This window comes from Aulonocara sp. 'chitande type north' Nkhata Bay, linkage group LG20 (genome assembly GCF_057382095.1).
Source record: "Aulonocara sp. 'chitande type north' Nkhata Bay isolate Kocher_YH1m ecotype deep benthic linkage group LG20, A_spYH_male_GT1.1, whole genome shotgun sequence".
NCBI lineage: Eukaryota > Metazoa > Chordata > Actinopteri > Cichliformes > Cichlidae > Aulonocara > Aulonocara sp. 'chitande type north' Nkhata Bay.
The window spans coordinates 11,598,754-11,613,659 of record NC_141363.1 but is presented as its reverse complement, the minus strand read 5'-3'; the positions used below and the strand labels follow the sequence as shown (position 1 = coordinate 11,613,659).

General features: G+C 44.0%; 1 protein-coding gene across 4 annotated transcripts in view; it reads left to right on the top strand.

Moving 5' to 3' along the window:
* Nucleotides 1-14,906, top strand: part of agrn (agrin) — a 258,948-nt gene that overhangs the window by 85,648 nt on the left and 158,394 nt on the right. The gene's annotated exons all lie outside the window — the stretch shown is intronic.

Sequence of the window (14,906 nt, the reverse complement as noted above, 5' to 3'; positions counted from 1 at the left end):
TTCAGGCCCTCTGTCCAAACATTAGAGCCCAGAATACAGACAAACAAGCATACTGCTTGAATTAATGTGAAAGCTTAAAAATTGCTTTGCTCTGTGAGGATTTAGCTTTGAACCTCCGCCTTTGTCGACACTACTTACAAGCTAAAATTGAAGCTTATCAGAAGGGAGGATTGAGGTGTTTCTCCTGTGACCCAGCATCAGAACAAATGGTACTTTATTGATCGTTGTGTACAAATTCTCTTTTCTCCTGTCCCATCATAGATGGAGGTCAGAGATCAGGCTCTGCAACAGGGCAGCACTCAGGAACTGGGTACAAATTACAGTCATGCTCAAGGACACTTTGGCAAACAAGCTATTTGTTAAAGCAAAAGTTTGGGGCTTCCAGAAAATGGCAGTCTAGACAACACGTGAAGGAGAGGTCACGAAACAGAAGCAAATCCTTCAAACTGGCTCTTTCAGAAATCTCAGTGTGAAATGTCTGGTTTTTTTGTAGATGCACTTTTAAAACATCCATTGAAGCAACCTGTTTCCACTCTAGTATTCTTTCTTGTTGCAAATTTTTAGCAGTAATTTAACCCTCCAGCACCTTGTGGCATTTGAAGGAAGAAATGTCTGTCTGTGAATTTATCTCTTGTCAAGTGTGTGAATGCCAAGACAGTGTGCCTATCTTGTATGAGTGCATGTGTGCTTGAGACTCTCAAAGCACTGTAATGTTGGAACGATGAAGCTAAAGCCTTGTGTTTGACAGACATTGGGGCTGTAGCAGGACATATTGTGCTCTTGCAGACGTCTGAAGAGTCAAATGATGGTTCTTTATTGGTTGCGCTCTTCTCTCTCCATCCAATAATGGCCCCCATTCCTGGCGTGGGTTTGCTTCGAAATGATGCAAAAATCTATGAAAGCACTGACCGTACAGTCCCAGAAACTCAGGATTTAGTAATGCAGACCGTTCAAGAACAGGAGAACCTGTTTTGCCTTTGCTGCACTGACACAAGGCGGACCACAGTGGCAACCATAATGGCTGCCATCCACATTGTTTCCACATATGGTCTTGCTTAACTAGGCTCACATTCACAACTTTAAAGCCTTTTGAAGAGTCTTCAAACACAGCTTTAAGAAATATAAGTATATTTGTAACATCTGCTTTGTTAAATTAAAATGTAGTCTGAACACTGTGGATAACAGTGGCTCCATAGTGTACTGGTTACCCATTTGCCTAATATTGTGAGACCAAGAGGTGATCCACATCCTTGGGGGTTGTGTCAGGAAAGGTGTCTGGTATGAAAACTTGCCAAATCAGATGTGTAGTCATCTGCCATGGCAGCCTTTTGTGAAAAAGGGAACAGCTGAAAGAAACCTCTATTAAGGTCTGTACAACAAATTAGCAGCATAAAATAGGGGCGTAATGTCCTAACGTTCATTAATTTCTAAGGTTAGAAAGCAGCGAAAATTGCTATTGCAATATCCACAGCCCCAGGTTATGTTTTCAGATACATTGTTAAGTCCATAACATGAAATTAATCACCAAATTAAAGGTTAAGTGGACAAACTGAACTCGCATTACTTAATGTTATACTCCCACTTGGGGAAACTGGCTAGAGACTGCGACACAGCAAAAAATTATTGCCACTGTATGCAGTGAAATTGCAATTTTGCTACCTTTGAAGTGATTACTTTAAAGATGAGGGCAGTGTCTGTGACCACCTTCAAAGCGACTGGTGCATCAAGACAGTGATAAATAAGTTTGCGATAATATGGCGATTAACTGTGAGAAATCTGAGAAAATTGTAAGTCTGTTGCTGTGTGTTGCAAATTTGTTGCCCTCAACAGTCCAGTCAGAGCCTCATAGATGTTAAACAAATTCAGGAATTCCTCTACAAACAGGTACATAGTTGATGCAGGATGGCAAATTTTTGAATATATCATGTAAAATAACAATTAACAACCACCAACAAATTATGTTTTAATTCCGGGAGGGGGGTTTGAAGAGGTCTTATAGAATTATGTTTTCATCAATTATCCAATTTTTTTTCTTCCTGTAGGAGAAGAGTAATTGATGGACGGATTGATCGCTGAGTTTCTGTGTATGTCCCAGCTGAATGTACAGACTATCCATTCCAAATGGATTAGTCTCATTTCATTATCCCAGGGTTGCTAATACTTAGTGTACCTTATGCGCATTTACACCTGGGCTGCATTTGTTTTTCGTCTACCAGAATAAAACCTTCCAAACACTGGATGCATTTTAATACCTGGTGCTAAGCGGGTCATTCATTTTCCTGACCGTGATTGCAGCCAGAAAACAGCTATTTCATCATTGCGGCACCATATTTTCATTAGGCTTCTTCTTCTAGCACACAGCCTCGTGTGACTGCACTCTTATCAAAAGAAACTAGAATTATTTACCAGGAAGGGGGGGAGAAAGTGGACTAGCACAGAAGCTGTCTTGTTTGAGAGAATAAGTTGAGCACATGCTGTCTGATTAGGCATATAAATAATTTATAGTCGTTCATTTATGGACTGCGTCTCAACAAGAGGGTATTACTCGCCAATTAACATTCCCTCTCTGCCCTCTCTCTGAGAAGATTCTGCTCGACGAGCAGCCAGCCGCCAGCGAAGAGCTGAGAGGAGAGAAAACGAAAGGGGGAAAAAAAAGAGGAGGAAGGGAGTGGGTTCATAAGTATATATGCAAATGAAAGGGTCCCGCTGTATAATAGCTTGTCACTGTCAGCTCAGATGCCAGAAAGCCAATCAGGTAGATCTGCTTGTTTACAATATGTATATGTCACCGAGATGTATGGCGAAATGTCACGCTATATATAAACAGAGGTGAAGGCAACGGTAATTATTTGTTCATAAAAGGCAGGATTGTTGATGTAGAACACGAGGGATTCACAGCACAGAAGAACATAAGGCGTTTGATGGAGCTGAAATCTAAAATAGAATATTCCTACTTCAAGTCAATGTGCATAATGTTCTGCTTCAGACGTGCTGCTCATTAACCGAAACCTTTTTTATTTGCAAGAAATCCTGAAGTATCTTTCACTTTTTGTGGGCAGAAACATATCCCTGTGGCCTTAGCATGCAAGCTTTTGAAACTACACTTTCTTGAATTTTGGACTTTTTAACATCACCGCGAACCTTCTCAGCGGAGATAATAAAGTCTCCCACACACTCCTCCATGCATTATTTCGCTACCTCCTGTATGTTGCCTCACCTCTGCAGATGGCTGGGTGTCTGTGCATTTTCAATCTGTGCCAGTACAATACTTGAGAGTCGTTAGAGACGTGCATGCATGCATTTATGTGTCTGTGTGAAAGCGAATTTCAGAGGCGGCTACATTGTAAAATCGATGCAAATTAGCACTGTGCGGGCTAAAGCGAAGGCGTGTTTGTGCACGTTGGAAACCTTTGAAGAGTGTATTCAGATCCAGAAATATCCAATCAGACACTAAGTAAACAATGCTTCAAAAGATCTGTTATGTCTATACTGACCGCGCTGTCTAACTGTCCTCTGTCTACACCAGTGCAAAGTACTACTGGATTTAAGCCATGTTGAAAGGACAGCTCTCAGCTCATAATGACTTATCATCACGAGTCTCCCGCTACTTTCTGCGCCTGACCAGGCCGGTGTGACTTGGCTGGTTCCCCATGACAGATGGCTGACTTGGCCTGAGACTGACATCTGTATCATCCTTTAGCTGCATCAGCCTTGCCTTTCCTGTGTAAAGGCTGTCAGAGCCAGCCACTCCTTCTCTGATTTCCTGCTCCTAGCCATCCAGTGCTGCTGCCACAATTGGCTCCATATGCCAGCCACATGGAGAAGTGTCACTCTCCGCTAACTCTGCTTGCAGCAGCCAAGAGCTCCCAGGTTGCGATCTCTCTCTCTCTTTTGCTCTCTCTCTGTCTCTCGCCCTCTCCTCTTCTCACATTTTTTTTTATGTCACTCGTCTTTTTTTGCCATGTAATTCTCTCTCATTATTTCACTGTCTGTGCCCGTCCATTGGAATAATTTCCTACATGGCCATTAAGGGAAAAATGTTGGTGCTGAAGACCTGAGTAAACAGGGCAAGGCAGTGAAGCGGGGAGGATATTACATCCTGTAATCATTGTTGTTGTGGGTGTTGATGTGCACAAGGGGCTGGCTAGAAAATCAGAGCTGGCTAATAACAACTTACTTCCCCGTGAATGAGTTCCTCTTTATTTAGACGACTGTTGGAAAAGAAAGGAGAGGGTCAGCGAGCAGTAGCCTTGAGAACATCAACATTCAGGAGAGAATCGGCGTCTTCTGGCTCCAGATGATCCCTGAGGCAGAAATTTTCATTCTCATCGTATGAACTAGGGAAATTAGTGTCCAGCTGTGGACAGGTCCTGGTTAGGGCCCCAGGCTAAGAGCTGCCTCAGCGTAGGCTGAAAAGCAGGTCATGGCAGCGTGGGATGGAGTGGGAGGAAGAGGCTAATGTGCCCAGAAGTGTTGAGTGTGGACAGGTGGATCGTTTTGGCTGCGACTCCTCTGTGGTTGGCTAAACAGCCTTAGCTGGAAGAACGGCTTGTGGACTAGAACAGATCACAGGCTTGCAATCGAGAAATGGCTCAAAGGAACATAAACGCTAGATTTTAAGACGACCCGAGTGCTGTGATCAGTGGATTTGTGAATATTAGCTGTGGGTTGTTTTCGCTTCAATCAGCGTCATAGTGTGTCCAAGTTGACACCGAACGCAGGCCGATGTGTCACACTGTGACTCACAGTGTGTGGAGCCCACCCGGTGTGGGAATGCTCTCATTCACGCTTACATCAGTGCCGGACAGTAGTACCATCATCCACTGACTCAGAAATAGAGCTGTCATAAAAACAGAATTTTCACTTTGACACAGCAGCAAATTCATTATCTGAAAATTTTTCAGCGCGACTAAAAAATTGTTTACTCGTGGAGTGATGTCAAACCGCATTTGTAACAGATTTCGCACAAGCTATTAGAGTCAACAGACAAGAGTCAGATCACATACATGTCTGTTTTAGTCATCTTGTTAAATGGAGGATGATAAATGTCAATATAATCCAGAAGAAATGTGATTAAAAATGATGAACAGAAGCCTCAGAAAGCTTGAAAAGTAATTATACACTTAAGTCTGTGTAGCCTCTCAGTCATCTGGGTCATGGTAGCCTTAAAAGCTTAAAAAGAACAGAACTGGACTTCTTCAAGTTTATGGAGACGTTTCACCAGCTGCCGTTTCTTTATTCTATTAAGACTATACAATTAAACATTCAACCCAGTGGCACCCCTCTATGAAAATAATTTAATGCAAACAAGTACAACCTTTTCTGGTAGAAACTTGAAATTTAGCTGTTACCGACAAACTTTCAATTTCAATTTAGTTCAATTCAATTTTATTTATATAGTGCCAAAACACAACAACAGTCGCCTCAAGTCACCTCATCATCTGTCCTTTATATTGTAATGTACACAATAATAATACATACAGAGAAAAACCCAACAATCATATGACCTCTATGAGCAAGCACTTTGGTGACAGTAGGAAGGGAAAAAATCCCTTTTAACAGGAAGAAACCTCCGGCAGAACCAGGTTCAGGAAAGGGCGGACATCTGCTGCGACCGGTTATGGTAAAAGAAGGAAGACAGTATAAAAGATATGCTGTGGAAGAGAGCCAGAGATGAATAACGAGTATGACTGGGTGCCGAGAGGTCTATAAACACAAATGTCCATCATTCTTTATCATAGTCCTATTAGCACCGAACCTAGATGTAAATATATGAAGCCATTGCAGTGCCCAGTGTCAAAATGTGACACCAGCAGAACGCATGCCACCAATTGGCTAGTCGATTGAATCATGACAGGGCTTCACTCACGAAAATTCAAGCTGCCATTTAAGCTGGCAACGAGGGAAATGACTCCACAGAAAAATAAAACTGTGGTCCTGGAGTCTGACAAAAAGCCAGTGAAGTAGAGGTATACCATCGCCTCGACAGCCTCCATTGTAATGTTGTGTTTGTGTCGCTTAAAAATGACGTCACAGGACTTTGAGGCGCATTAGTATAACGACCAAAATACACATTAGGTGGTACTCAATTGTAATGGAAAGTGACCTAAACTGAATGGAGTCAGGCCATGTCAGGGAGATACTAGTGGAAAAGCGCTATAAGTCTGTCTAATTTTGAAAATTTGTGTGTTATCTAACACTACTTTGCAGCTATCTGTGCCTGCGCACACATACAGCAGCTGTACAGTGTATTTATGCATCGTGCTAACCAAGTTTCCATGTTAATAACTTTGCACTCAACCCTCTTTTTCAAATGTGTTGACTTTTGGATTAAAAAAAAGGAATAATTTGTGACCATAATAATAATGGATTTATATAGCGCTTTTCAAGGCACCCAAAGCGCTTTACAATACCACTATTCATTCACACACTGGTGGAGACAGCTACAGTTGTAGCCACAGCTGCCCTGGGGCAGACTGACAGAAGCGAGGCTGCCATATCGCGCCATCGGCCCCTCTGGCCAACACCAGTAGGCAAGTAGGGTAAAGTGTCTTGCCCAAGGACACAACGACCAGGACAGAGAGCCCAGGGATCGAACCGGCGACCTTCCGGTTACAGATGCGATTCCCAACCCCCTGAGCCACGATCACCCTAATGATGATTTGTATAAAGCGATGATAAAAACAAAAGGAATAATTTTGAGAAAACCACGGGGTAGCTAAACTAGAGGCTTTCCAATCGGGACTAAACAAACCACTGGGTGATGTTCCGGAGCCTACATGCATCTTTTATATACAGTCTCTAATTAGTGCTTCTTTTTCCCTTTACTGTGAATCACGTCCTACACGATAATACATTTAATACATTCATTGGAAGTAGTGTTGAGTTTAGGTTGTCATCATCACACTGGTGACTTAACCATCTTGTTTTCATCTCCCATCATCATCTGTCCTTTTACCTCCAACTCTTTTTCTTGATCCCCTTTTTAGTGGAGGTTAATGCCATTAGCGGTGCACAGCTGTGTGGGGCCCTGGCCTCCTCATTGCTGAATGAGCTCCGCTCAGCTTGGAGGCTTGATGACAGGGAAATCTGCAATACTGTTGGGCGGTGCAGTGAAGTCTGACTTATGATGATTGGAGTTAATACCGTAGCAAGACAATCAGCCCACCTGCTAGCATCCCTCCGCTGTCGCCCACTGGGTAAGGAAACTGGGCTTTCGTCCATCAGCTCCGGCCACGCGGCTCGATGCACATGAAGAATTCCACACTGCCCTTTAATGTCCACCTAATAACCTAAGCAACATTTGTGGCTTTGAACACATAGTTTATAGCCGAATTAGATGCATTTATGTGAAGTGCCACTCCAGTGATTTAATGCAGCGCTGAAGGAGCACATAAATACAGTACGTAATGGGAAATGGCTGTCAATAACTCCTGATTGAGCTCTGCGATGCCATTGGCTGAAATAACTCCCCATTACTGCAGATTCTAATTGTCCATAAACACATATGCACCAAAGAATAATGAAACACAAAATGACAAATAATGCAGTAAATTATCCTCGAAATGAGACACACACAAATAGTTGAGTGGGCCAGTGGACGCAGCCAATTTAAAAAAAAAAAAAAAAATCCTTTCTAATTTTTAACAGACTTTCTTTTCATCAACATCATTAACATGCTTATATACAATGGACAGCAGGAAAGGGTGATCTCTGATGCCATTAGTGAATGCAGCAGCTTCACTTTTGATAGCTCCTGCTTTGAAAAACGGTCAGAATCTCACTCTAATGGGATGTTGATGTATTCATCAACAGAGATGGGTTTTTTTTTTCTTTTTTTTCTACACAGCCTACCATACAAAACTGTTGCTGATGTGTTTAGTGTTAGAAATTTACACAAAGTTTTCCCCAAACACATCATTTGATAAACGATTCAGCTGAAGACCTCATACGTATTTCATGATCCGGGATAGTTGTGTGTGAGTGAGCTCTGGAAACTGTTTTCACCCGAGTCAGGCAGAGAGCACGGAAAATAAGCCTCTAATGCCATCAAAATAGTTTAAATGACTTTGTTTTATGCATTCACTTTGGAGTCAATTCATTTCTAACAAAACTGCATTTTCTGGCTCGACTCGGTGCTTAGTCACCTGTACCGCCTTTGACAAATTGCTTTCTGTAAGCCTGTGCAACAGCAGAAGTGTCGGCGATGCAGATTTGATGTTCGGTCCTTTAATTCTTCACATGACTGCTGCGTTTTGTTCTGCTTCAGACAAAGCGTGGTATGTAAGTCTTTACCTGCTCCTAACAAATTACATACAGTTAGAGTCTATGAGATGCGATCAGAAAGGGAAGAGATGCATAAAAATCTAAATCCTTCCTTGAAGGCGGCACTTCATCACCTGAAGTGCCGCCACCACCTCTGGAGGTGCGTGTCCTCCAGAGGTGCTGGAGGACACGCACCTAGCATTGTATCCTGATGCTCTTGGTGGTTTGTCTGGCCCATTTGATCCATTCCCTGAGATTTGTGATCATCCTTTAGAGAATTGGTTAAACACACTAACACCTCCCACTTCTTTCAAAGCACTTAGCCCATAGTGATAGTTTAACCTAGTGGTACTCAAAGTTTTTCAGGCCAGCTACACTTCAGAAACCAAAAAAGTTCTTTCCTTACGCCTCTGCTATGATCAATTATTAATCGTTATTAAAAATAAAAAATAAGAGCATCACGAGACGCCATCGTGTCTATTTTTCACCTGGGTTTCCACACTGCATCTGCAGTGGCTCCTCGCCCCACAGTTTGAGGATGTCTGCAGAGGTGCAAAAATATTACCATTTATGCTGTGAGCCTTAACCCCGTGGCTGTGCGGCTTCAGCGTAGCGTGTATGAGAAACAAAGATGATGCAAAAAAGACGAGAAATTTAGCCTTTTTCACTTTGATGCTTGTAAGTAAATCTCAAAAGAAACAGTCTCTTTTCTTGTCTCCCTTCAATTGAGATTTCTTTTTGGCCTTTGTGGGAAAAATTGTCATTCTGAGAGGGCCACAACCATTTTCACTTAGATCAATTATATGAGCACTGGCCAGCAAGAAGACCGGGATGCAGCCTGAGCTGCTCAGACCCACGTGCAAAAACTCAGTAAGCACACACACACCTTGATGTAAGCGTAACTGTCAATCAGTTATTGAACATGACAAATCTTTCACCCTCTGCATAAAGATAATTCACACACGTGTGCATATCCGCACAGATATCAACTTTTACTTCTGCCAGACCATTAAGCAAGAGAGCAGCTCCTTCGGCTCCTTAATGGAAATTGCCATTTCAAAGCCTTCAGAGAGAGATGTTAACCTTGTGCGATACTTGTGGCATTAAAAATGGATCAAAGCAGCTGAGCTTTGATGTCAATGGAAGATTTTATTTGGGTCGTGGCATTAGAGCAAAGAGCTAGGCTGACTTCTTAGTGCCCTCTGCTGGGAGAATTTGGCATTTTACTCATGATCAAAAGTCTTGTGATGTTGTCAGGTTCCCATGCTTGTATTGTAAGAGTATTTTTTAAGCTCTTGCTGCAATTCCCAGGTCTCCTACGAAAAAGACAAAGTTATAAATGAAGGTGTAAACTGAGACAAAAGAAAATTAGAAAGCAGCTGTTGCCTCTTTCTTTTCACTCAGTCCATCAATCAGGTTTTGTAATGCTATATGAGAGCTGATATGGACTCGCTGGGGTATCGTGTCTGGAAATAGACAGAAACATGGTGGGGTGCTTCTAGGTGGGTGGCGTTGCTTGTTGATGATGGATTCAGGAGAGGGTGAGGTTGGAGGGGGGTTGAACTTTTGACCCTCAGCAGGCAATTTTTTAAAAATCCAGCTCCCTCGTGTTAGAGCTTCCCCTCAAAAAGCTCGGCTTAAACCTGAGAAAGAGCAAACTGGCCAAAAATATAAAACCGACTTTGCGGGGGAAGCAAGATCACCAACCCCATGCGCGCGGTGTGTGTGTGTGTGTGTGTGTGTGAGAGAGAGTTGTGTAAGTTTGTAGACTAAAAACAGACAGAGGGAGAAAGGCAGAAGGAGCTTTTTTACTATATGTATGTGTTAGTTTCTGTCAGACAGAAGAGGGAATTGTGCGGATGCACATGCACCATCATCAGTGTGTATGTGCCTGTGCACCCTTGTGTAAAGCGGTGAGGTGGTGGCGGTGGGGTGAGGAGCGAACTGCAAAGATGGAGATGGAGACACAGATAGAGAGAGTGAAAAAAAACCCCATAAATAATTGATGATAGACACCGCCTTGCATCTGCCGCCTGCTGCTGTTGAGTTACTTCAAAGTAGATATTGATGCAGGGTCTTGCTAAAACACAGGATAACCACCCATCCAGTCTGAACTCATTATAGCATTTAGAAAAAACACACAGTTGTACGTTGCAGTTTAAAAGAGCAAAAATGACCTTCTGTGAAATAGAATAGCCTCAGATCATATTCATTCCTTACTTTCTTTTTAAAGAAACCCTTTCCTTGTTATCATGAAAGTCAGGGAAAAAAGATCCAAGTGGGAATCTTAATTAATTGCATATAGTTACCGTTAAATCGATGTGGAGTTTTTTCCCGGGCTTATATCTGCGCTAGCTTTGCATATTGGTGACAAGTGGGTTAGGCTGTTTGGAGAGTGTTAATACATGATTGACTTTAATGTGTTTAAGTTTTGCTCCCTCCTCCTTCCACGGGCCTATTTTCTCTCAGTTTGCCTCATTAAATCTTTGTGGAAATTCTCCAGCTCTTGTGGAAGAGACTTTCTTTTGATTACGCTATAAACAAATGGAGGAGTTGGTTGACATCTCCCAAGACTGTGGCCCTCTTTTGTTTTGCTGCTACACTGTTGCTGCCCCCCCACCTCACTCCCCCGCTTTGACAGGACTCGAGTACTACTCCCCGAAGCTTTTATTCTTGCTCATTTTCTTTTCCTTCAACCAACTAGGAGCCCTCCTCCCTTCTTGCCTTTGTTAAAGACAGCCCCTCATCTACACTCCCCCCCCCCCCCCCCCCCCACATCTATCTCTCCCCCCCTCTCTCTCTTTCTCACACCATCTCTCTCGCTTACTTATTATGTGCTCATCCGTTCCGCTGACTGAGGGCTGAGAGAGGCGTGCTCAGGAAGACACTGTTTGGAAAACCAGCGACATGTCGCTGCAGTTTCATCCACAAGAAAAAAAAGAAAAGAAAGGTGGACAGAAGTGTAAGGAGTTGCTTTTCCCATGGCCAACACTCCTCCTCCCTCCCGTGTACTTCCCTCTCGCGCTGTCTGTCTGCTGACTTCTCTCATTGACTCTCTCCTGCGTGCCTCAGTTGGCTGACTGAGTGCACTGACACCGGGACCACTACCTGCTGCCTGGGGATTAAGCGCGCTATGAATACCCGGAGCCTAATTTGTTGTTTTGGCTGCCAGTGAATGTTGGATACGCACGCAGGAGAAGCTGGAGCCACAGCCTTCTGGCCAGGACTCTCGGAGCGCCTCTGGACTGAGATATCCCAGTGAAAAAGGGGACTGGATGCTTGGGCAAGCGTATAAAAGAGAGGCAGCAAACACAAGAATGAGAGACAATGCTGGACAAGTTATTTTTCTGAAAGGTAAAACAGCAGAAGCCAATTCAGCCTAATTCTTACAAGGGTCAGCGAGAGCCTTATCCTCTCATTATTTGGCTGGAATTTTTTTCACGGGCTTCTGACACAAGGAAATAATGCCCAGCAAATCCCCGCCTCGAGCGCCTCGCTTCATTCCCAACCACACGGAGGTTTTTTCTCCTTTTCTCTCTATGAGGTTTTTCATTCATAGCGTCGCTGGATTTTCTGTAGCTGCTTAGGAAGCAAACAGCTGTGGACTGACAGGTTGAGCAGGCGATCGCTCGCCTCTCTAACTTTTTCCCCTCCTCTCAGCCACTTCTTTTGACCTGCTTTTGGCCCCAGCTCTCCAGAAGGTGTAAAGGTGGGGGCAGCTGCTCTCCCCCCTCCATGCGACTCGATTGGAATAAAAGGGTATTGAACCAGCGAGGAGCGGCAGTCACGCAGGACAAGCGGGGGAGAGAAAACACAGACCATCTCCATATGGTTGAGTGAGAGGCAGCCAGCTGCCTTCTAACCATCCTCCAAATCACGCGGCGGAAGATGCAAGGTGCTCCGGTGATGATGTCAGATTTGGATGGGTTTGGTGTGCGGCGGACCGCACCGTAACCAGGCAAACAAGCTGTCCTGTGGATACAAAAAAAAGTTGTGTGCAGTTTGAAGCTGATCATCGCTGATAAGAGCACTTATGCTCCGATATTCCAGCATGCAACAGCCACAAGGAAACTTAATGAGATCTGCAGCCATCACCTCTTAGGGAAATACTTGTGATGATGTTTTCGGCGAGCGCCAGGCGTTGGCATTCGTTGTAAAGGCGTTTGACAAGAGAAGAAGAAGAAGAGGGGAGCACTCCTCCTTTGCTAATTATCAATCAGGGTCACAGCAAAGAAAAGATTCCTTCTGTGGATTTATCGTCTGTCTGCTCTGGAAGTTTTTCCCCTTTGGATATCTGACAATCCAAACGCACAGATTCCTGGTTTAGGTTGTACACCTCACAAGCGCACTAAACGCACATATTCAGCTACATTAATCACCACCCAATTAAATCCACACACGTTTGCTCTGTAAGTATAAAACACACGAGAACACACACAAGCATACTTCCACATTAGAATCCCATTAGTTTGTTTTTTGTTCCAGCGGCCACAGGAGAATGGAGGTCGTGTGGACGGGTGGGGGGCTGTAGGAGTCCCTTCAGCCTGTCCTCTTCCCCAAATGGATGTTATTACCTCTAAAAATGTGCTGCTTGGAAACCGCTGAAAGCTTCCTGCTGCAATTCTCTGACAGAAACAGTCACGGGGTCTCTGCCACGGTGCACAGCTGGAACCACAACTGAAACAGCCACCATCTATTTTTTTGTTGTTGTTGTTGTTGTTTTTTTTGTATTAAATTTCAGTTTATCTTCACCACCTGTCACCCCTAACCCACCGCCATCATTTTTTCCAACGGGTCTTTGGGCACCCCTCGCCGAGCTCCTCGTCCCGTCGTCTCCTCTACGCTGGAGGGGCGCGGGTCATTGGAGTGGAGCATGAGCGGGTGCCACTATCCCTCACCGCCGCCGCAAGAGCGGGACCGCAGGTACCAGCACAAAGTGTCGCTGGTGGTGCGCTACTTCATGATCCCCTGCAACATCTGTCTGATCCTGCTGGCCACATCGACGCTGGGCTTTGCCGTCCTCCTCTTCCTCAATAATTGTACGTTTGTTAATCTGAAGCACACAACTCAACTGTTTGCACTGTACTGCTTTCCACTGTAATGTACGGGTCACTGTTTCGCAGTAGACTTATTGCCATAAGTGCTTTGCTACAGAATTGAGCTCGGAAGGAATGATTTACTTATTTATTTTTATTATTATTTCACATACTACCTCATTTTTGCATTAAATGTCCTTGTCAGAGGAAATGCCCCCTTCAAAATCACCTTTAACTCTCATGACAGCCTTATCTGCGCTTGAAGTAGGGACATCAAAACAGCTAAAGTCACAGCCCCCCCCCCCCCCCCCCGCCGACCCCCTTTGCTTGATTCGGTATCTGCCGGCTTCTAAGACTGCTCCTATCTCCCCTCCAAAGCCTTGGCATTTACTTTGAACTGCGCAGTGAAATATTAAATGGCGATTAAATGTCTTTGGTGGATTTTTTTTTTTTTAAGTATCTTTTGGCCCAGAAAACTCTGACCGCCGTCATCTCCTCACAATGTAAAATTCTCTTCTTTTAATCCACTGAAATAAAAGCAGCTCATTAAAAGCCCAAAGCATACAACTTGTAGGGCTGATCTAATGCTCAGCCAAGCCCATGACAGATAGGGGCTGATTTTCAGATCCAATAGAAGCAGGCGCATGACCGAAATAGACGTTCACCTGCCACCTTTTTTTTTTTTTTTGCACCATCGGTAACACCAGGGCAGGTTTTCCCCGCTTCAGTTTGTTAACGCAGCCTTATTCATTCTGCTCGCTCTCTCAGAGACTTGCACACTTCTATTTGCGAGTGCCCCGCCTGCGTAAATCGTGCTAAAGGTGAAATTTATTCAACTTTTCAAAGTGGGCCAATATTTATGCATGACTTGCTCCTCATAATCACCTGCAAATTATAATAAGTAAGCAAACGCGTTCAAGAAGTGCAACTGTAATAGTAATTTTAATACCGCCAAATGCGATTTAAAGTGCTATTTGAGAAACATTTTGAGGAGAAAGGCTTTTTTAATTCTCTCTGGCCTACGGTTGTGATTCCACCTGTTTCTGCTGGATTTCTCTTCTCTCTGCTATCAGGCTGGCGAATGTTCTCACATATACAAAGCAAAGACCTCGGTTGAGGATGCTTCTCCTGGCATTTGTCAAAGATTGTCTTCCTGTCATCTTTGCTGCTCGGTCCTCCTCCAACTCACGGGTGTCAGTTACCAGGATGGGGATGGCTCATTTCTAACCTCGTCGTGTTCCCAAATCAATTCAAGCCAGACAGATTCTATTATATTTAATACAAACTCAGTTAAAGCAAGCCAATCTTCACCTCTCAGATGACCGAGTGAAAAGAAATGTGCACTGGAGAAATTGATGAGCTGAAAGAGTCTCTATTATGCTGCCGAGAGCCCTTGCCATGTGGCCACAAGGACAGCTGGATGGGATTGTGATAGTGCTGGTAGTAGCGACGTGTGTGTGTGTATGTGTGTGTGTGATTGGAGGAAGGGTGTGTAACCTCAGATTCACAATTTCTGTTGTCGCCATATGGGGTGAAGCATGTTCGCACATACGCACACAGTTTGTAGCCCCCGCCCCTCCCAAATGCTTTTTTTCCCCCCTGCCA